At 32.7% G+C, this 24,234-nt stretch overlaps 1 long non-coding RNA gene across 1 annotated transcript in view; it reads left to right on the forward strand.

Moving 5' to 3' along the window:
- The window catches only part of LOC309634959, a 37,346-nt gene extending 13,459 nt beyond the window's left edge, over positions 1 to 23,887 (forward strand). The window contains exon 2 of the long non-coding RNA XR_014248530.1: positions 12,291 to 23,887. This is a non-coding gene — a long non-coding RNA (uncharacterized lncRNA). The remainder of the gene's footprint in view (positions 1 to 12,290) is intronic.
- The last annotated feature ends 347 nt before the right edge of the window (positions 23,888 to 24,234 follow it).

Consider the following 24,234-nt stretch of genomic DNA (forward strand, 5'->3'; position numbering starts at 1 on the left):
ACATGACTGTAGCTTATCTTGTGATTAATGATGGTTTTACTAAGTCACTGACAGTGAAGCTTCTGGGAGGAAAGTGGTAATATGGTTTGAAATTTTAAATTGCACATTTAAAAAATCATTACCTGATTTCAAAGAGATGGTTAATTTGTACATGATAGGGGGTAAAAACTAGTTCTTTTAGCCGCTAGAGAAAATAATTTCTCAAGACAATTATTCCAATTTTTAAAGGTCATAAGTGAGATGCTATAAATAACAAGATGTACCCAAAGGAGACTCAAACATCTCTCAGAAGAGATGCTGAGGTTTTTTTTTTCAGATGAATAAAATTTTAATTCACAAAAAGTGCAAAGACTCAGATTCACACCAATAGCAAATAAGATCGGGTAATATGTTAAAGAGTATTCTATATGATATATTGTAGGTGCAGAAAATTGCTCTGCACCATTTCCTTGAGAGTCATTGGTGCACATCTAAGTCATTAGTGAAGGAATATTATCAGCATTCATTGGACTTTCGATGTTTTCTTCTAAATTACTTCAGCCTCGAAGATAATATGAACTTACATTATTACTACGGGACTAATTGGCATTAGTTCACTATAAGCAAAGAGATTGTTAAATTCATTTTACTTCAGGAAATAGATGACCAATATCAGAGAAATTTGTTTTGATTGCAACTTTATCTCTCTTTCTACATGAAATTTTAAACGTTTTTTGCAATAGTAGCCTCAGTTAAGTTCCATGATAATAGACAATTTGCAACTCAAATGCCCATAAAATAACCTTAAAACTCTGAAGATAAGTCATAAATGGCTTTGTCCTCTTATAGTTTGGTATAAATAGAACAGAAGAATCAACCTCCATTTCTAGTCCTTCTATGAGTCAATTGACCGTATCTTCTCTGATTGAAATGGTCAAAATATGTCCATCTCTCAAAAGCCCATAATCATCCAAGTGAGTGCAACACTAACAATGCCAGCTTAGATTGTTATTTTATTTCTGTGCTTTTCATGCCATGTTAGCTACAGAAAAATACTTTTCTCTAGTAGTGTGTTGATTCTTTACATGTTCTTGGGCTGAAATATTTCATCTAATGTTTGATATGATATTGTCTGAAAGAATAAAAGCACCCAAGAATTGAAATTTTCTTGACATTATTGTTCTATACTTAAAAAGAGTATATGACGGTGGCATCTGTTTTTAGTGAGACTCATCAAAATGTTGGGTGCCACATTGTTAAATCTGGGCAAGTGATCAATCCTACTTGTGCTCACTCTGCTGTTTAGAAGACTAATTATTGTAGCAATTTTAGATGATTTTAATGTTCTAAGAGCACTTAATGAAGACTGTTAAACATTTATTAGAAGCATATTTGCCTCTATGAACCTCTAAAACAAGAACAGTACTGCATGCTAACCATTTATTTCTTAGTGATGTTGTTGGTGGTGCTTATAAAGCTATTTAATATTCTTGATTAATATAATCATTTAATGTGTTATTTCAAATAAAAAAGAAGATGGAATTAACGATGTAGTCTGCATGAGTGATGACAATCAACTCTTATGCTATAGTTGTTTTTTTTTTCAAAAGGCCAAGTTAAAGAGACATTTGAGGCTATTACCCAAAAGAGTAAAGGTAATAAAAAAAGAAAAGAAAAGAAAATTTATTTATTAAAGAACAGTCACTGGCATGATTGCATGATGAGCTCTGTGGACCCACTTCCCAGTGGAATATGTGAAAACACAACCATTAAAATCTCTGGAAATGGTGCTAAAGGCTATAGCCAGTAAAGAAGTATTTATTTTTAAAAATCTACTAAAGTTCCATAATAGCAGTGAGAGGCTATAGTATTTGAACAAAGACTGCTCCCTCCTTCCCCTTTCCCAGCTCAACAAGATGGAAACTCTACTAGAGATTAGTAGCAGCCAATAACTCAAGACTGCCTCTACTCTCACCTCCCAGTTGGAGGTCTACTTTCCCTGGAGGGTCAGGATGTCAGTCTTTCTCATGCTGCCCTACAAATAACTGAGTCTAATTTCTAGGGAAGAGGTGGGGGGGAGGGCTCCATTTTTTGCCTAGCACCCACTGCTGTAGAGGAAAAAGAAAATCATAGAAGAGATAGCTCTTGGTCTCTTCCAAAAATAACAAACTACTTTTGCAATAAGGTGTGGAGAAATTGAAGCCTAAATACGCTATCAAAAAGAGTAGAGGATGTGGTGAAAGGAAATTGGAAAGAGACTCATAAATTCATTAAAGATATAGGCTAAATTTGGCTGGCTCATTTGCCAGAGAGAACCTGGGAAAGAGAAACAGCTTGGAGGAGACTTCCTGGAGTCAGAACAAATCTCAAATACTGACCTCTGTAACCATTCTTTCAAAGGAACCTGAATTTGATTGGAAGAGTCTGTAAAACAATCTGTGACCCAGATCACTATTGAAAATGATAAAGCAGTCAGCTCACAATTAATGGATCTCAACAGTGGAGGATCTCAGTGGATCTCAACAGCAATTAATGGATCTCAACGCTGTTCAAAGAGAGAGACAGTTAAAGAAAACCCTGCAAAAACAATTGTTATTCCCAAATTGACTCAGGGTGCCCCTTAGTTGCAACATCAAAGGCTTAATAAAGATGGAATGAAATAGACTTAACTAAAATAATCCAGCCAGACCCTAAATCAATAAACAAGCAAATAAAAATAATAAGCCTGGAGCAAGGGGGCAGTACCAGAGTTGCTACAATATAGTATCTAAAATATCCAGTTTCCAACAACATTTCTGGGACATCCAAAGAAATAAGAAAGTGTGACTCATACACCAGAAAAAAAATCAACATGCAACAGAAACTGTTTGTGAGAGTATCCCAATTTAGCATTTAACAGGAAAAAAAAGACTTCAAAGTAGACATTATAAACATATTCAAAGAAATAAAGGAAAACATGATTAAATAAGAAAAGTATTCTGACAATAACAAGATAGAAATTATTTCTTAAAAAAGAACCAAATGTAAATTCTACAATTGAAAAGTGCAATAACTGAGATGAAAAATGCACCAGAAGGGCTCAAAAGTAGATCTGTGGGCTTGAATTAGTGAACTTGAAAATAGATCAATAGGAATCATACAAGCTGAAGAAGAGGAGAAAAAAGAAAAAGAAACAAAATTTCAGAGAAATGTGAATACCACTAAGCATACCAGCATATGAGTAATGGGAATATCAGAGGTAGAGGAGCGAGAAATAAACAGAAAAAAAAAAAGAAATATTGGCTGAAAACTTCCAAACTTTGTTGTAGAACAACACTCTACAAATCCAGGAAGCTCAATAGACTCCAAGAAAGATAAAAGCAAGGAGATATACAAACAGACACATCATAATTAAAATATCAAAAGCCAAAGAGCAAGGCAGTAAAATCTTGATAACAGTAAAAGAAAAATGACTCATCACTTACAAGGGAACCTCAATAAAATTAACTGACTCCTCATCAGAAAGAATGAAGGCTAGAAAGCAGTGGGTTAACATATTCAAAGTGCTCAAAGAAAAACAACAACAAAAATCAAGATTTGTTACTAGCTGAAAAGAAATACCAAAGGAAATTCTTCAGGCTGAAAGCATTACAGGTGTTACAGATAGCACCAGTAATAGTAATTAAGTAATTAGAAAAGACAGTATAAGTGCACATTTTCCCCCTTTCTTAATTGATATAAAAAAGCAATTGAATAAAACAATGTGTATATGATGTTTTGTTGAGCCTGTATCATGTAGAAATGGAATATATTTGCCAATAACAGTGCAAAAATGGTGGTTGGGAGCAAATATTGAGCTAAGAAAATGACTCCATGTGGTAATTTGAATCCACAGAACAAATGAAGAGAAACAGAAATGGTAAATCAAAAGGTTAATATAACAAAAGCTACATATAAAAAAGAACATTGATGGTCTTCCTCAAAAATTTTTGCTGATTATACATAATCATTGAATATATAATAAAACTGCTTAATTCTTGGCTTCATTTACAGTATAGATATTGCTTTGGTAACAATGTGGCTTAAATTAGCCCAAATTAGTGAAACTTTAAAACATTATTTATTCTCTTAAATACCGATTTATTCAAATATTATTTTATATATTAACTAAACAGATTTCTATTGTTATATTAGAATAACCACTCTAAGGTTTAAAAAAACCCTTTAAATTGCATTTGTGAAGATCCACAAACTAAGCAAGCCCTTACAACAAATGATTTTTACTTACAAAATATATAACATATAGACTAAGTATAGTGTGTGATTAGTTCACCTGTGCAAACCCTATGGCTCTTAGATGATTGACTCTGATTTGAAGCAATACCTTTCAGATATATGCCATATGCATTCATTGATCTTAACATTAAATTAATAATGGCAAGAATTCATCTTGCACATATACAAAGTTCACGTCGTAATTGAGACAAGAGTGAGAAAGGCTGGGTGTTATCATAGAGTCATCTAGCTCATTTTTCTGCTCCTAAGCAGACCTATTAAACCATCTCAAAATATGCAAAAGTGTAATATTTTAAACCACAACCAGATTAAGAAAACTCCTTGAGAAACTTTTCCAAATATGTAACCATTATTAACATTAGAAACAAGTTTAACATGACCTAAATAAATCTATCATTAATGTATTTTTGGTTCATGTAGAAAAGGTTTCTTGATATTATGATGTATCTATTCATTACTTTTAAAAGCAATTTTTCAAAGAAAAATTTTCAAAAACAATGTTACAGAATGGAAGGGCAGGATCTCTAGGTGTTGCTTTAATTGTAGATATTATAATTACTGATATATTTCCGTAGCCTGTCTCTCTGAAGTTCAAAGCAGAAAAAAAAATTGAAGGTAGAACACAATCCCGAGAAAGATTATACATCTTTCAATGTATCTTCCTAAATCAACCGAATTGTAATTAGAAGTTGAACTAGATCTTAAATATGGAGTATCTTATACATTTTGTAAGTATTTGACATGTATTTGATGAAGAGGAAGGAATCTCACTTCCACATTTTGAAAGCAATGAAGTAAAGGAGAAAATGAAGACTAATGGTGATTGAGTTAGAATTCATGCCGACCACCGTTTTCATAGGGAGTATGCACTGTGCCAGCTTTACATTGAAATGCCAAAATGTAACTCTAGTTCAATCAGAAGATTTCATTGTTCCAGACATTTTTCTTCCTTCACCTAAAAGCCATTTTTGAGAGCTGTCACTCACGAGAGTAAAAGGAAGCTTGTGTTACAAGAGAGAATCAATATGAGGTCACCCCTAAAGGAGGAACAGTTCAGATCTCTTCTCTCTGTATTCCCTTTCAACCTGCTCCTTTCTGTTTTTCCTCTCATTCTGACTTTGATATATCTTTCTATAACCTACTTGCTTTTCCTAAATGCTCAACTGAATAAACTGTATAAGGGGAGTGTGATATATTATGAAATCAAAAGGACACTCAAGCTAGTGCTTTCTGTCTGACAGGCTTTGCTTTTAAACCTTTCGAAGGAGACACTACTTGACAGTTGCCAGTGCCTTGAAAGAGGACTTTTCACAAGACAGAGTTGCCTACCACATTGTAACCATCTTTACTGCGTTATTTATGTTATTTATTTGTTTTAAAAAATCAAGCTCTTATCACACTCAAATCAGAGATTATGGATATTCACACATCTTCTCTAAAGCACAACATAGATGGATATCAAACTATATAGTGAGTAATAGATGCCAGACATGTAACTGTACATACTGTATAATTCCATTTATATGAAATTGAAGAAAGAGGAAACTAACCTATTTGACAGAAAGCTTATCAGCAATTTTTTGGACTGGGTGTGGAGTAGAATTAACTGTAAAAAGGCACAAGGGTATATTTTGGGTGATGCCAATATTATATATGTTAATGTTGGAAATTGCATAGGGTCCAATTATTTGTCAGTATTCATTGAACTACAGTTAAGATTTTTTGTAGGTAAATTATACTTCAATAAGTTGCTTAAAAATAAGTAAATTAGGAAACTCTCTTTTCCTATGCTAAGAAAAAACAACTGTATATAACAAGGAAATGAAATGATTTGTTTCTTGAAAGCCTGGGAGACTCACTGGGAAAAACATGGGCTTAGGCAACCACATTGGGGTAGTTGCTTTTCGCATTATTCAATTTTCTCTGATAGATTTATTTTCTCCTTTACAAATATTTTGTAAATTTTTATTCTTTAGACAGTCATCTATTTCCTTATGACTTCTTTTTTTTTATTTTACAAATTAACAAAAAAGTGTCCTATTCTTTTAAAAGTCTTTTTCTCACCTATGAATATATTGCTCTTCTCATTTGTTTGTAAATGCCACAAGTGGAATTGTTGAAGGGTATAGTATATGCTTCTTTAATCTCATAGGAAAAAGTCCAAATGTTTTTTGAATAGTCACACCATTTTACACTTTTTGCTGGCAACTTTTGAGAGTTTCAGTTGTTTCACATCCTTGCTAAGTCTTTCTAACTTTATTTAGTCTAATAGGTATGTGGTATGCCTCATTTTGTTTTTACTTTATATATCTCCATTACATATGCATATTGGCCATTCATTTATCTTATTTTGTAAGCTGTTCATTATTTTGTCTATTTTTAAAATAAATGTTTTGTTTGCTGTCTTAGTATTGAGTTCTTAATGTTCTTTATATATATTTCAATACATTTGTTATGTATATATATATTTGTTTTTAGTTTATTTGGGAATATGTTAGCCTGTAAAGGTCAGGTGCCTTCTTTCAGCATATAGAAATCCATTTCTCCTATAACCATTAGTTGAAAAGACTATCCTTTCTCCAGTGATTTATTTCAGCACCTGTTTTGAAAAATCAACTGACTATTATAGTTGGGCATATTTCTGAATTTTCCACTCTGTCTCGTTGATCTATTTATCTATCCTCATGCAAATGCCACTGTATCAATTACTGAAACTTTATAGTAAATCTTGAAATCATGTGTTGAAATTTCTCTAACTTTTTACATCTTTTTCAAAATTGTATCAAAGTCCTTGTCCGCTAATCCTATTGTCTCTCACATTTCTAAGATTTCTCTTCTCCCATTTATTGGTCACATTTTCCTGCTTCTTTTACATGTCTAGTTAATTTTTGGTTGGATACTGAACCTACTGATTCTTACATTGTTTAGTATCTGGATTCAGTTCTCAACTTAATGAATGTTGTTATTTCGGTAGACAGTTAAGTTACTTAAGAATTAGCTTGGTCTTTTTGAAGCATGTTTTTAAGTTTTGTTATGATGAGCCTAGAATTGCCATGACTGTGAGACTATAACCCTGTAAAGTTTTTCCTTGTGGGTCCTTTACTGGAAGCCCTGGATGTTCAACAAGCTCTCTCCACTTTGGCTGCTGGTATCTCAACTATATCTCAGCAGTGTATTGACTCTAGCAAGTGCTCAGCTTATGCATCTCTAGTAGTTTCTTGCCCAGCCTGGTGTATCCTTTGGTATTTGGCAAAAGTAGCCAAATGGAGCTTGGGTATTTGACAAAAGTTAAAGAAAACCATATGCATATTTCTACAGCTTTTTCTCTGTATAGATTCTTAATCTTTTAGACACTAGCCCACAAATTCCATCTGTCACAACATTTTTAAACTCTGATCTTTGCCTCCTCAACTCAGTGAGATGACCATGCTTTGGTTGAGTTTACCCTTCAGGTCTTAAGGTCCAGAAAGTTCCTCCAGGCAGAATGTCAGCCTTTTTCTTCCTCTCAGGAATTACAATCCTTCACTCTTTATGATTCAATGTGTGGAAATTTTTGCTTATTTGTTGTTTTTGTTTGTTTTGTACTTGTCTACAGTGGGAGGACAAATATGGTACCTGTTACCTCATCATGGTCAGAAGGAGAAATCTCTCCAATTTATTTTCAAGGCTTGCAGGACACTGCCAAAGCCTAAAAACAGAGCACAAAAATAAAGCAGAGCTCAGTTTTATTTAAAATTTGGAGTGCAATGATCTTAAATAAATTAGTGTCAAATTGATCCCAGCAATATACTAAAAAATACTGCCCTAGACCAAATAACATTCGTTTCAGGGATTCTATAATGATTGAATGTTATAAAATCTTAGCATCACATCCATAGGTTAAAGAAGAAAATCCTTTTAGTTATCAGAGTAAGTCCCAATAAATCTTCAGCATGCAGTTATTAAAAATTAAAACTCTTAATATAATAAAGCATATCCATTTCAAATCAAAATTTAGTATCATAAAATAGTGAAGTAAATGTGAAATAATTTTCAATAAATCTATAAGGAATAGAAAAATGTCTGATGTCATCACTAATATTTAATGTTTACCTAGCACTATTTTGAGCACTTTGGTAAGTACAAGCCACAGAAACTCTTAGAAAATACTACAGGTTTTTTGGGTTTTTTTTTTTTTTTTGCAAATTCATTCATATGACAGTGATAATGTAAATGAAAGCTACTAATGTCTAATATTTAAAATTCAGGGTAGTTCTAGGAACTAATAATTTTGGATTTTCCACTAAGCGGCATTTCATCAATACCATAGAAATATTTTCCTATGTATTTGCCAATTTATGAGTCTGTTCTTTCCTTTTGCCTATTAACTATTTGCCATCTCCCATTCAAGATCAAGAGGGTAAGAATGTTATTTTTTATTGTCAGAACCATAAGCAAGATAAAATTTCTGAAAGCCAAAAGGGAGGTTGCACTTAATTATGGGAATTGCATGTCAACCCTTAAGAAAGGACTATATAGTTTTCCAACAGTGATGGTACCAGTAGAGTTGGTCAATTTTTCCTTACATTAGAATGATGGGCAAGGAAGTCCCCATGATTAACATGTAGTACAAAGCTTCAGGCAATTCAATAAGGCAAGAAAAAGAAACAAGTTTTATTACTATAAATAATAACCATTGTCTTTAGGTTCTTTCTTCAAAGAAAATTGCAAAAGAAAGATGAGACAATGGAAGGAAAGGAGGAAGGAAAGAAGGAAAGAAAGAAAGAGAAAAAAAGAAGACTGTGAGTTATGAGTTTGTGAGGCGATCTGCTTAAAAGAACCAACAAAACAAAACAAAAACAGTGTACAAGTCTTAAATAATATTGAAAGCATGAAAAAAGTATAAGCCTAGTAGAAAACAGGCACTACATATATAATGGAAAAGATAATATTTTACTAAGAGAGATGAATGTAAAAATAGTATGAAGTATATAGTATTTGCAAAAGTTGTCTTGATTAAAGTTTTCAATTCTTTCAAAATTAATATATATTTTAAAGTTTTGAATGAAAATGCTAACGGAAATTTTTTTGTAAGTTCTTAAGAAAGAACAATCTGGAATGATTACAAAGAATAGAATGGAAAAAAACATTTTGAAATAAATTATTAATTAGATACAACTTTCCTTAGTAGATAACACAAGGTATTTTTAAAATACAGCAAATAAAACATCACTGGTGCTAGAATAGACAAAACTGTAAACAGAACAAAAGAGAAAAGATGATGTACTCAGTGTAATATATTAGAACAGATGGGAAATTATTTTTTAAATGAGGTCACTGCTACATGCTATATATCAGAATAAATTTCAGATAAATAATTTAAGGTAAAAAGCTAAATCATAAACCTACTAGAATGAAATTATGGAGTATGTTTGTATAATCTTATTATCGTAACAATAAAGGTGCACCATTAGAAAACATAGCACTAGTTTTGACAATGTGAAACTCTAAAATGTTTATATGCCAGAAAACACCATTAACTGTTTTAAAATGAAAATGAAAAAATAGGAAGTACATTTGTAACATATGCTGCAATTTAATTTTCATGCATAAGCAGTATTGCCAATCAATAAGAATTCAAACATTCAAATGAAAAATGTTCAAGTGAGAGAGTGGCATCAACATATATACACTACCAGATGTAAAATAGATAGCTAGTGGGAAGCAGCCGCATAGCACAGGGAGATCAGCTCGGTGCTTTGTGACCACCTAGAGGGGTGGGATAGGGAGAGTGGGAGGGAGACACAAGAGGGAGGAGATATGGGGATATATGTATATGTATAGCTGATTCACTTTGTTATACAGCAGAAACTAACACACCATTGTAAAGCAATTATACTCCAATAAAGATGTTAGAAAAACAAAATGGTCAAGAGACACACATTAGCAAATCATAAGTTAAAATGTATTTGGGTAATAATCATAGGAAAATTTTCAATGTTATCAGTCATCAAAAAATTCTGAAAGCATAATGATTCAGTGTCTGGGATTCAAAGATGAACAGTCATAAGTTTGAGTTCCAGGTTTGACATTTACTAGATATGTGACCCACTGAATTACTTTATCTCTTTGAACATCAGCTTCCTCAAATGTTTTTATGAGGAGTAAATGTTGTAACTCATTGTGGAACTCAATAAACTTCTTTATACACTACATGTTTTTACTTAATATTTATCTTGCATTAATATATTCAATTATATATTATTTTTAGAAACAGTGAGGTATCTTTACCTATCAAACTGGCAAATATTTTATTGTAATGATAATGCATCATGTTATTATATAAATATCCAGGTGGAGTGGGTATGGGAATTCAGTATTCTCATATATTGAGAAGGATTTTCATTTCTAGACATTTGCCTTAAGAAATAATAAATTATGTCGACAAAAGTTTTTAGCTATAAGAAAATAAAAAGTATTACTATTTTGTTTACAGTGTTAGTTGCTAAATCTGACTCCATTATGTATTAAGAGTGTGATGTTGGAAAAGTTAGTATACCTTCCTATGTCACAAGTTCTTGATTTTCAGAGAAGGAGAGAATGATAATGCTTATTGTATAGAGATACTTTAGTCATTAAAATCACCATCAGAGATTTGTGAGGATTTGTAATCTGTTTTTATGTTGACCAATGATGAACAAAAGCAAATAAGGTAACATATTTCCTGAGTAAAAACAGCAATACAAGTTTAAAGATATATTCTCTAATCCTACGTATTTTATTTGTTATATTCTGAGGCAAATTTCATAATCTCTCTGAGCTTCAGATTCCTCAGCTGTGTAATGTGGTTGAACTAACTGATTTATGGAGTTGGGAGACTGAAGATGATGTAGATAAAAGGCCTAGTTCATAACAGGTGCAAAAGAGAGACTAGCTTTTGCTTTACACATTATCTACCTTAAGAAATAGAAACTTTAATAATACTCAAATCTCAATATTTAATTGTCTTTAAAAGTAAGGACAATGCCTAACTTGTAAGATTTTTGGCTTTTAATTTATTGTAAGCTGCATACATGAACTCAATATGTAATGAAGTTACAGTTTGGAAAAGAAACATTTCTTTCAAATTACAAAATATTAGTATAGAGGATCTCAGGAGTACCGATTGTTGATTTTCATGAATTTTCCTTTTCTGCTTGACTTTCCTTTTCATGGACAGCTGCCTATGTTATGAAAGATTGCTGTTTGTGTTTAGTATAGATTTGTTCTTGTTAATATTTTATTAGTTGCTATTTTTAGTTTTAATAAAAGACTACTTCTAACTCTTATCTTTTTAGGCTTGAAAGTTGAAATGCTTAGGAAATCTATTGGTTGTGCACATTTAAAAACCCTTTGTAAAATAAAGTGTTGGGGCTCAAGCTTCCAAGTGGCCACCAGCCTGGTGCAGCATGTTGGCAGGATCCTACACACCTGTTTGGCTTGCTTGCATTCTCTCCCTCTATTTTTCTCTCTCTTGCCCTTGATGGCCACCCCAACTGAATGGTGACATTTACTTTTTAACTTTTATTAAACAGAAAATAAACCCTACCTTAACACTAGCTCCTTCTATAATTTTGAAATGTGAGTTAAAGAGAACTAACTTTTGCACGATAGCTCCAAACACATTTTACTAAGATAAAATGCACTTAAAAATTCTATATGATAAATTATATTTGAGATGGCTCAATTTCTAAATTGTGAAATAGTCATATATATACGTTCCACTGGTAGTAATAACCTACAAATTACATAGCATTGACTAGGTGTCAGCAACTTGGTTAACCTTTTCTTGGTTAAGTGACATGTTCTTCATTTTCCTTAGTTGTTCAACTTCTGATAACAGGAATGGGTGTTACTAATGATTTTCGTACAACTGTTTCCCAAAGAGATTCCCTTTTGGAACTTAATTTCAATGATAAGAGTAAGAGAGTGACCATTTAAAAAATAACAGAGGAAGTATTTTAAAATAGAAACTCAGGTTTTATTTTGTTAATTTTTTTTTTTTTTTTTTTAAACAGGGAAGCAGGGTGGTTTGCTTCATCACCTTTCAGCATCTCTTACTATAGAGGATGGCAATATCCCAAGACCTGGTGCTGAAGATAGCAGCAGCTGGAACTCGTCTGCATCCTGGACTCACAAAGGTACCTAGAGTGGCTGAGTTCAATAACCATTTACAAAGTTATGTTGTATTTATATTATTTTATTTTTCTCAAAAAATATCCCAGGCCTCATATTTAGGCAGGGTAATACAGAATGCTAAAGAGTTAAGGAAATTAAATAAGAGGCAATTAAGTTATGTTTGTTAGAGAGAACACTGAAAGACAGTCTATTTTAGCTCTACAACTGGCATTTTCTATCCTGCAAAGTAGAATATGATTAGTTGCTACCAAATTTAGTGGGTGTTGCAAGCATTGCTAAAATTACATTTAAAAAAAATCCTTTGATCTCTTGAAAGCAGTGATCTGTATAAAAATAAGGTGATTTGGGTATTATATATGCAAAATTCATCACTGCAACAAAAATAGACAATTAGCTTATTTCAATATTTTGGCTTGCAGTGAAGTGAGTTTGTTCTGGGTAAAAGAGAACATGATCAACTGTAATATTTGCAGTTTTAATAGCTTATATAAGTCTGTTTAATTATTAATAGTATGATTGACTCCTGAGGACAGAGTTTACTGCTCTTGAACTGGGTAAGCATATAAAAACTCTTATAATGCGTTTACATTTATCAGCAGTATATTTATGCCCAGAATGGTGGTTGATTACTGTTGGGTCTCAACCTCCTGGGAAGCTTCCCAGGTGTAATCTGAAACCAGCCCTCCATACTTGGAGGACAGGGAGAGACCACTGAAAGAGACAGACCACTCTAAGTTGGTAGTGGCAGGTTTAATAAGCAAGGGAACTTACTTATGAGGCTTGTCTTGGGTGGCTGCAAGACAGCAGATTTCCATACCTGCCCTTCAAAATCTTAACGTTTATATAAGAACCTTAACTGCGCTCAGTCACATATATCATTCAGATGCTCTCAACAGCTCATGATTATCTCAAGGCTGTATCCTTGGGGCAGCTTCTGAGAGTGGGGAAAGCAAGTGGAAAGAACACTCCAAGGACAGGAATGAGGGTGAGAAGCCTCCAATTGCCCGGGCCCAGTTTTAGGGTCAAACCAGGGGTCATGTCTTCTTGATGACCTCTCCCAACAATTACACAACAGCAAACCTTATTTCAAAGTTTATTGTATTGATTCATTTTCTTTGGACTATGGTTTTTGCTGTATGAAAAAATAAGAGCAGAGATTATGATTATCTGTTTAATTTTGCCAGGGCATGTAGGCCAATAAAATAACTCAGTCCAAGATTAAGCAGATATTGGCGTGAGTTATAAAGTTTGATTTCACTACTTGATCAAATTAATTTGGAAATTGCTAACCCCCCTTCCTTTTTATAGCTATCATTATATGTTTATGTCTCTACATTATTTCCTAGAACATGGGTAGTTTAAGGGAGAGGGAAATACATTGACTATGTCAGCGTGCAAATTTGAAAAATGTCTTTAAATCAAGTTGTTTACTTGAAGTAATGTTTCTTTGGAGCAATGGAGAGAAAAAAGATCCTATTTTATATCAGTGGATTGGATTGATTACTCACTAATAAATTTTAGTTTCATATAATCTGGGAAAATGTCTTTCACCTCTGACTTTACATATGCCTGTGAATTTGCATATGCTATGAAGTTTACTGAGAGATAGTTTCCATAAGTCAGTGAAGTCAAGAAAGACATACAAGTGGGGAAGGGTGAGAAGCAAATTTTAAGATAATGATGTAAACCTTAAAAGGCTGTACCGAGAGCAGCAAAGTGTAAAACGGCGATCCTGAAGAAGCATCAACAATTAAACTCATCCTGAGGTTGAAACCTTTAGTGCAACAGACTGATTTCTTATTACTCAGATATATCCTTTCTCTCACCTCCCTTGTCATTGGTATACTTTCCACCGAATTTTAAAAGAAGAGCTTGCTTTTAAGAAGCCACTTGCTAAAGAACTTAATCTATACCTTAAGGTCAGCTATATGTCAACAACAAAATTTATAAATACCAACCATGCATTTTCTTTTTTACGTCATCTTATTAGAACTAAAAAAAGAAAAAAAAAGAAAGAAGCAGCTAAACTAAAGTGGGCTACATAAGTAAACTACCTTTTCTGGACTCCAGGATTTAATTTGTTCTTATCTTCTAAAAGTTGACTATGTTTCAGACAGAATAAATATCTTGCTTTCATGTTTTCATTGATATTGACAAATCCTACTAAAATCTTACTTTTAGTGGCTTCTGCTTTTTCAGGGTGGAGATAAACCAAAAATACAGTGAATATTGTTTTTCTTTTCCAAATTATTAAATCAGAAGTTCGTTTTCTTGAAACAAAAATCTTCAAGAGCCTGAATTAAACAGGTCTGGGAGAGAATGAAATAGATTGTGGCCTTCCTTTTCCAATGCTACTTTTAAAAGCTTTTGCTTGCAGGAATTACCTGATCTGAGTAAGAAGAAGAAGAATTTACTCTTCCTTTAACTTCATCAAATTTCTGTTCTTTTACCTTGCTTTGAATTCTGGGATTGCTCCTACATGCTTTACTTCATATACATATTCCTATGTTGCCTCAGAACTTGAGAATTTCTATCATTTTTGATAAGGCATTATATCTAATTTTGTCTGGAAAATGTGTAGAATATACTACAATACCAAACTTCCCTTTTTGACAACAATCTTAGAATCACAGACTTATATATCATGATAGAGTTTGAGCAGAAATGAATTGCTTTGCAAAAACAGGTTGTAGATGGTAAACAGATCTCTATTTTGTTAATTAAGTTTTCATATAACTTGGGATGGTTGCATATATTATGGTATATGACATAACATATATAAAAATACTTTGGAAGAAATGTTTGTGTTTTCATTTTTACCCAAGTAATGTCCCATAATCTATAGTACTACTGTGAAAGGACAATTTATTTAGCCAATAAAGAATCTAAATTCCAATAGGATTAAGTTAATTATAAATAAAATAGGATGTTAAAATAAAATAGGACATTCTTCTCTGCATTAATTTTAATTGAAAAGCCCATGTTGTATTATTCATATATCTTTATTAATAAATCATTTATTGAGTATTTATAGAGTGAATATCATTTGTTTTATCATTCATTGAAATTAGCTGTTTTATAAAACATATTTTATATATGAATATACATATTTAAAGAATTTACAGTTTACTGAATAAAGGGGGAAAACAGTGAAAATATAGCATAAATAGAATTATAAAATATAGAACTCCACCTGCTTATTTCTTGTGTTGACATTTCCAGAGAATTGAAATCAAAATAGATAAAGCTATATAGTGACAAAATTGTCCCAGTGCATGTCATATGATAGATAGTCTAGCAACCTTTATCAGATGAATGAATTGCTTGTTGATTAACAAATAATTCTAATTCTTCTACAAGTTTTATGCTTCATTTTTCTTCCCCAAACCAATCTTTTCTACAAATATTTAAGATATATTTAGTTTACTTTGGATTGTGTAACTGCTGAGAAATGACCTAAGTAGATATTTCCTGTGTAAAACAGTAAAGCTCTTACTTTAATTTGGATCTAACTTAAGCTATAAATAACATTTGAATCTGGAGAAATCTTAAATGGCTTAGCATTTTACATATTTTTTTTTTATCTTAGTAGGACTAAGAAAATGAGGAAGTATCAAGGAATGGGTATAAAAGGAGGAATTACTACACATATTATTCCTAGAGATTTACTTGTTAGTTTTATGAATATTATTGAATTTTCTGAATTTATTTTGGTAATCTTAAAATACATATAAGCATACCATAGATTGTGTGCATTGTCGACTTATGATCATGTTCTGCGGCTTTATTGCATTTCTAGAGTTTACATTTGCATTGGCCCCAAGTAAAGGACAAATTACCTCATGGCAAGCTGTGTAAATAAAGCTTTTACAGTAATTTACATAAAGATGAATAGTGGGGAAATTAAGTCATCAAATAGCACATGATCTTTGAACTCTGCAGAACTCAATAGACCTGTACTGTAGCCTTCAATATCATAATCATTTCACTAGCAGATGTGTTGTTAGATTTAATTTTTATACAAGTAATTATGATAATATATGATAAAGGATTTCACACTGCAAAACTTTGGCTGTGTTTTATTGAATCCAATTCGGTTCATTGGATCTTCAAAATAATTTCCTGATAGTTAAAACTATTAGTTTTCTAAAGGCCAAAAAAATGGCAATGATATAATTATAACTCAAATAATAGTCCAGCATGCTCAAAATAGGATGAGAAAAGTGAAAACATACCATTTCATAATTTAAAATTCATTGATAATTGTGTTTTTTTAAAAAATCCTAAAATGTATGTCATATTAAATTAATGTTGTTAACTTGAAATTTATTGGTTTAGTGGGAAGTTTTAGTACTTTATTTGAAAATGTGGTTTAATAGAGTTTCAGAGTTACAAGTAAAATAAATTTTGTTTGTACATATTTAAGTAATTATATAAAAGTTAACACACTTGGAATTAAAGAGTCCTTGGCTTTGTATTTTATTTTAATCTGAAAGGGCTCATAGATATGTAAAGTTGAAGAAACACTAGGAAAGAGAGTCCTAATTATTTTGCCTTTCAATGTAGACCAATGTTTGCTAATTTTTTGTTACTTGTTTCCTCTTTGTTTTCATAATCAGTAACAATAAAAGCCCATAAATATTTTTAACATATGTGTATGCTCATTTCAGGGATAACAAAGAAAAGCAGAGGAAACAATATTTTCTTCTCTCTGCAAGAAGTTTAACAGAACCCAGTAGGTAGGACAGATGGTATCAGTAGAAGTGGTGCGAGCAAGTCAAGTGACTTAATGTTATTGAAATTAAAAGCAGAGATATATGCACTACATGTATTAGCAATGTGTTCCTAAGAACAAAATCAGTGGAAAACTACCATCTGTTCCCTGACCATACTATCTGAATGGCCATAATAACCTGCTTTAACTGGACCAGAGCAGGGTTCTTTAAGACAGGACTTTGACAAGTTCTTCTGTAACTTCCTTCGTAGGGAGCATGACCAATCACAGTAGCCCACAGACATCTCTCCAGCATAAGCAACAAGACAATTCCTCTTTTCACATGACTTTTATTCTCTTAGCCACCTGTTCACTTCCATTCCAACAAATATCACAAAATTCAAAGAACCTAAATTACATCCTACTCTAGAAATGGCAGACTAGAGAATTTTTTCTGGGTTCTGTCCCTCAAATTCAATATCTGTTGATAGATAATAATTTTACCTCTTTAATTAGCACAGATATATAATACAGCTTTTTCTCAGGATTGTGCTATTCATGTAATATTAAACGTTATATTTAATAACAATAAAGATCTGAAGGGGTGTGTATTGGGGGTGAAAGAGAGACAGAGAGAAAAAGAAAGTGAAAAAAAAACAATAAATATTGAAATATTCTTGGAAGAAAGATTTAAAGAATTTTAATCCTAAAGACTATATCATGGCCTCACTGATACTCCTATAAATTTAAAATAAGCAAAATAGTTTATGTATACCTATAACATCTAAGACTTTTCTGCTGAGGTAATACATATAATATCAATGACATGCATGTGTGTAGAACTCTGTCTTATTTATCTTTTCAACCTCTGTGTTTCATTTTGTGCCTGATATATGTAGGTTCTGTAATGATTTTTCTGGTACTAATGACAGAGCTTGTGACCATAGGAGCTTATAATTTAGTACAAGAAAAAGAAAAGTACATATATAAAAATTTTGAGAATAGCTAATTTGCTCATAAGACATAAGAAAAACATTTCAAAGAGATAGAGAATCTATGGCTAAATGAATTAAAAGCCCTTTAAAACCTTATAAAGTAGTCTTGAGGTATGGCTAGAACTTTGACAGATAAATACAGTGATGGAATTCCACGTAGAAGGAACGTGAACAAATTCAGAAGAGGTGATATATGGACAATTACTAAATCGACCAGTTGGACTAAGGAAAGAAAACCTGATAAATGAAAGTTTAGAGTCGAACATATTTGGGTGGCCTTAACTGTAAGGGGAAGGGCAGGATATTTACCTTGAGAGCAATAGACTATTGAAGAAGGATCTTCTTCAGGAGTAAAATACAATTAGGTTTACTTTTCAGACACGAATGTTGGGGAGATGTAAAGGAGATTATATGGGAAGAGAGAAGGTATAAGAAAATGGGAAACTGTACATAAATGAAGAAAACTCCTGAGAACATAATCCATGCAAAGTCAATGAAAATGCCAAGGACCATAAGAATGAAAAAGACTATAGAGACCAACAGCATAATTTAGCATCTGGCCCTAAGTGATGAGTGAAAAGGAGTTGCCACAGATGTCTGTAGGTTTTAAGAATAAAAACTTAGAAAATGACACAAGCATTAATTTTTAAAAGGTGGGGCAGAGGGTATCAAGTAAAAGGACAGATGAATTTTCATTTGAACATGTCCAGTGTAAAACATTATTGGTAAGCCATCTGGAAAAGTCCAGCAGAGAATTTGAAATGACAGTTTAGAAATCAGGCAAATGTTTAGGATTTGATCACTATATCAAGGAATCAATTACTTGACATAATTCTTGAAGATGGGGTAGTGCTTGTCCTCCCCAAGGGAAAGACTAGAACCACAGAATATTGTTTAGTCCAGTGTATTTAATACTCCTTGCTGCATTTTTTATTTACTTACTGTGAGGGGAGCCCCCCTCCCATTCCATATTTTTACATACTTCCATACTTTCACTCACCACACACACAAACACGTTTGTGTGCACAGGCAGACACATGCACACACATGAACGTTTTCATCACCTTATCCCTGTTGGTACAATAGGCAGTATGTTTTGTGCCTGAACTTACAGCACATTCTGGAATGCTGCATAGTTATATGGGGTCAGAATGTCAATTTAAATTAGACTCACAAATGAGATGATGGACACCACCCCATTTGTCTCAGGCAGGATTTTGCTTCACCAGAGAGAATCTGACAGCTGTTGTTTAAAAGAAGCCTCACTTCCACTCATTTCCTTATTGTGACATGCCAATTTCCTTCCTGAGACTTTCTTCCAAGTTCTTGATCCCAATCCTAGAAATTTCCATATATAGTTCCCCGGGCAGCTATAGTATTGAAACAGCTGCATGATTAGCCCAGCAATCATTCTTCCACCTTTCTGCTCCTATAACACCTGCACTTCTGCTCCTCGGGCAGCTCTCAGCTCATACTGTCTTGCAAAAGAGCTGTCTTTGGTCTTATCTCTGCTACTAAAATTGTAAACACTGAGAGGGCAGTAGCTTTCCTCGTGCTTAACATACATAGGGACTTAAAAACAGTACATACTTGACAGTTGAATAAATGACTAAATGAAAGGATAACTTTATCTGTGAAGATTTTTTCAATTGTTTGACATTGTTAAAATAACTACAATGCCTTGGATATGCTCTGAGCTCCATAGGGGTATCCAAAATTCAAATGAGATTCACACATCTAAGAAACCTAACAGACAAGAAATTGCAAGAGCTTGCATCTCTCTAGGGCAGCGTATTGAAAGGTATACTATATTCCTTTAAAGCTTAAAATAGAGAGTGAAGAATAAATATTTTTAAAATGTAATATATAGTGAATAGAGTCAAAGTAATATTTTAAACTATGTTTTGTAAGTTAAAAAGAATAGTGATAGAATGAACACGTGTGTACAAGACAGTAAGGTGAATTCTAGAAAAAAAGAAAACCACTGTAGTTCCTGGTATGTTCTTCCCCTTTCATCCCTTTCCTTCCCAATAACCCAAATTTTATATTCCTCATTTCCTTTTTTTTTTTTTTTTGCATGCTTTTACCACAAAAATTTGTATTTCTAAGCAAAATGCCACTTCTTGTGAATTTTAAAAAAAGGAATTGTGCACTGTAAATTCTGCTGCAATTTTCTTTCTTCCCTAATCATTATGTTTCTAATATTCATCTACATAATTGCATGCATGTATATCTATTTTTCTAATTTATGACTTTACCATGATATACTTTTCATGCTAACACTGATGAGCATTTTGGTTGCTTTTGAATATTTGCCATTATATGTGCTGCTGAGAATATTTTTCCATTTGTCTCCCAGTGCACTTGTACAGGAGTGATATTCTAGGATCATAGATTATGAACATTTTTAAGTGTTCTCTACGAAGCCACATTTTCCCCAAAGTGCCCAGTGATCCCCATTTCCAACAGCAGTACCCAAATGCTCCCATTGCTCCGTATCCACAGCATTTGATATTACCAGATTCCGGTGTCCGCGAGTCCCATAGGCACAGACTGGGGCATCGGGTTATGAATTTGCATGTTCCTGATTACAAATCAGAGTGGAAATCTACCCACAGGTTTATTGGTTATTTGTGTTTCCTATTATACGAAGTGCTTATTTTTACATTTTCTCATTTTTATCAGATTGTGTATTTTTACTTGATTCATAGGAGTTATTCACTCATTCTGGATACTTACACTGATTACTTCCACGTGCTGCATGTGTTTTCTCCCAGTTTGGGGGTTCTCTTTTTACTCTATGGTGTTTGATACTTAACGTAGTTGAAATAATCAGTGATGTTTGGTTTAATAAATTCTTCTCTATTTAAATTCATGAAGATATTATCCTAAATTGTCATCTAAAATATCGCTATTTTTACCTTTCAGTCATAAATGTGTATAGATGTCAGTCAGAGGACCAATTTTGTATTTTCTCCGTATAGGTGACTAATTGTGCCAGCAGGATTTGCTGAAAAATCTATTCTTTTCAACAGATCTTGAGTGAAACAATGTTATAAATCGTGTCCATATATGTGTAGGTCCGTTCCTTTGATTTTCCTATTTGTATCAGTACCATATTGTGTAATTAATTATAACCTTATAATAATTCTTGAAAACTGGCAGAGCAAATTCCACCCACCTCACCCCCATGATATTCTTCTTCTTTAGGAGTATTTGACTGTTCCTCCATATTGGTCTAGAATCATCCCCTTAAGTTTCATACACAAGAAGAACAGAGAAAAAGAGAGAAAGAAAAGTAATTCTGTGGGGTCTTTAATTGGAATTGATTTGGATCTATGAATAACTTAGGGTAGAAATGGGAGCTACAAGTTTTTATCCTATTAAATATTATTTTCACAGTTTTTTCTACCTGACTGAGACAAGTGTGTATAAATGCAATTGATTTTGTACTTTGATTCTGTATCCCACAGCTTTGAAAATTTTGCTAAAACTTTCTAATCTCTTGTAATAATTTATCAGTAATTTACTTTGGTTTTTCTACATAGATAATCATATATTCACAGAGTGCCCTTCTTCCATTTTAGTTTTACTTGTTTTTCTTGCCATTAGTATCTTGCCATTAATATACTAGTTCCCAGAACTTGGTATAATGCTGAAGAGAATAATGAGATCAAACAGCTTTGTCTAGTTTCCTGAATGCTTTCAATGCTGTCACATTATAAATGTGTGTGCTACATGCATTTTTGCAAATAACTTTGCAACATTAAGGAATTTCCTTCTATTCCTAGATATATAACTGATTTTGTTTTGATTAAATATTGAATTTTGACAAACATTACTCTTCATCTATTAAAATAATCATAATAATCATTAAATGATAATATATTAATTTATTTTAAAAATGTTAAACCCAACTTGTAAGCCTTGAACATAATGTATTACCTTTTATGCAATGCTTGCATTTCATTTACTAATAATTTGTTGGTAACTTTTCAATCTATTTTCATGGTATTACTGTGCTAGCAAGACGGTTTATACTACACTTTATATGTTTTAAGATAGGACAGCCCAGCCTTTATTTCCCACATGTATCATTATATATAGCTTATAATTTTAATGTTCCTTATTGATCCCTCCTACTTGCAGTCTAATAGTTTACTATATCTCATAAGGCTTGTTATGGTCCATGACATATGTAACTGGTATACTAAGGGGCACGCAGATACAGCGTTGTCCAATATTTCATTTTATCAGAGAGCACACAATATGTTGTCATTGACAGGGGAACTATTAGTTGCTTTATGCTGAAAACAAAACAGAGATATATCATCAGTGTTCTTCCACATGTAAGAATGAAGCTCTATTTACTACATGTATCTTTCAGACTCCTAGATGAGGCCATGGTAGAAGTGGCTTATATTGATGCAATTATTAATACTACTATCACATTGTTGGATGAAAAATTCATAGTAAATTCTAAATTGGCACTATGCTGGGTAAACTGGAATGTATGATCACCCTACTTTGATCCAGCTTATTATGTGCCAGGTACTGTTCTAAGCACTTTTCATTTCATTTCTAAGTTTCTTATGTTTCTAAGAACTTTGAATTCTCACATCAGCCTTGTGGCATATGCACTATTATTTACTCTTTTTTTGTAGCTGGGGAAATTGAGGCATAGAGAGGTAAAGTACCTCGCCCAAGATGTTAGCGATTATAAGTGATAGAACTGGGAATCAAGACGAGTCAAGTTTTGGATTTTATACTCTTAATTCCTATTTTCTTTTATATTTTCTTCCCTCTGTTTGCTTTGAGTATACTTTCATTTTATTTTCCTAGATTCCTAAAATAGAAATTTATTGTTCTGAGGTCTTTCTTTTTTCCTAATATAAGCATTTAATACCGCAAATATTCTCAAACTTAAATAATACGTCACTTTTAAAAAGGAAAAAATTTTGTAAGGACCAAATAATGACTAGTTATTTTACTACAGCATTACTGAAGGGTACAAACATACATCAATATGTGGCATTCTTATCTTTAAATATTTTATACAACTTTATCCAAAACAAATGAAGAAAATTAGGGAAATTCAAAATAAATATATTAATTTAACGTGATAAATGAGGATGTGTTTCTTAAATGAAATAGCTACTCATAGTAAGTATACAAAATCAAATGATCCAAATAACTGTGGTGTGCTTTTGTTGGGCCCTGTATGCCTATATTACACAGCCCATTATGCCATGTGATGACTCAGCCCTCCAAATACGTTTCTCTATGAGAAGTTTCCTTTGTTCAGCTGGCCATGATATAATTTAGCCTTCATTTGACAGGAACATCATTTATGTTTTAAGTCCAATTGAATCTTCTTAATTAAGTGCATGCCACAAAGCCAAAAAGATAAACACAGGAGGCATTGAAATTTAATACATGAATGTATAATTGTATAACTCAGTTATCAATGAAATTCAAAAGATCCAAACTGTGCGTATGTTGTGTTTTGGTCCATTATGAAGGTGGAGACATTTTTAAAAATGACATCTTCTGTATGATTCTCATGTCTCCTTGTTGTGATCCTCCCACCACTCAATGACATATATGTTTGAATTTGTAGGAGTTCCTGACTCTCATTATGAGAATAATTCATCTAGTCTGTAAGCACCTCTTCAAATTCATCAAACTACATTCCAAACTGTCATCTTTTCTAGTAGTCTAGAATCCCCTGTGTGTCTACATCTGCCAAACTATATGTGGCAGATAATCACTGAATACTCGCCTCCAAATGTGTCTATATCATAATCCTAGGCAATTGTAAATGTTACCTTACATGGCAAAAAGTTTCTGCAGAGGTAATTAAGTTAAGGATCTTGGGATGAGAAAATTATCCTGCATTAATGTGTATCCCAATGTAATCAAAACAGTCTAGGAAGATTCAGATAGAGAGAGGAAAAGTTAGTGTCATGACATGATGATGGATGCAGAAACTGGAGTGATGCATTTTGAAGATGGAGGAAGTGGCCACAAGCCAAGGGATACAGATGACCTCTAAAGGCTGAAAATGACAAGGAATAGAATTCGTCCCTCAGAGCCTGCAAAAGGAGCCAGAGC

The sequence above is a fragment of the Balaenoptera borealis genome (genome assembly GCF_965194805.1).
Source record: "Balaenoptera borealis genome assembly, chromosome: 9".
Lineage (NCBI taxonomy): Eukaryota > Metazoa > Chordata > Mammalia > Artiodactyla > Balaenopteridae > Balaenoptera > Balaenoptera borealis.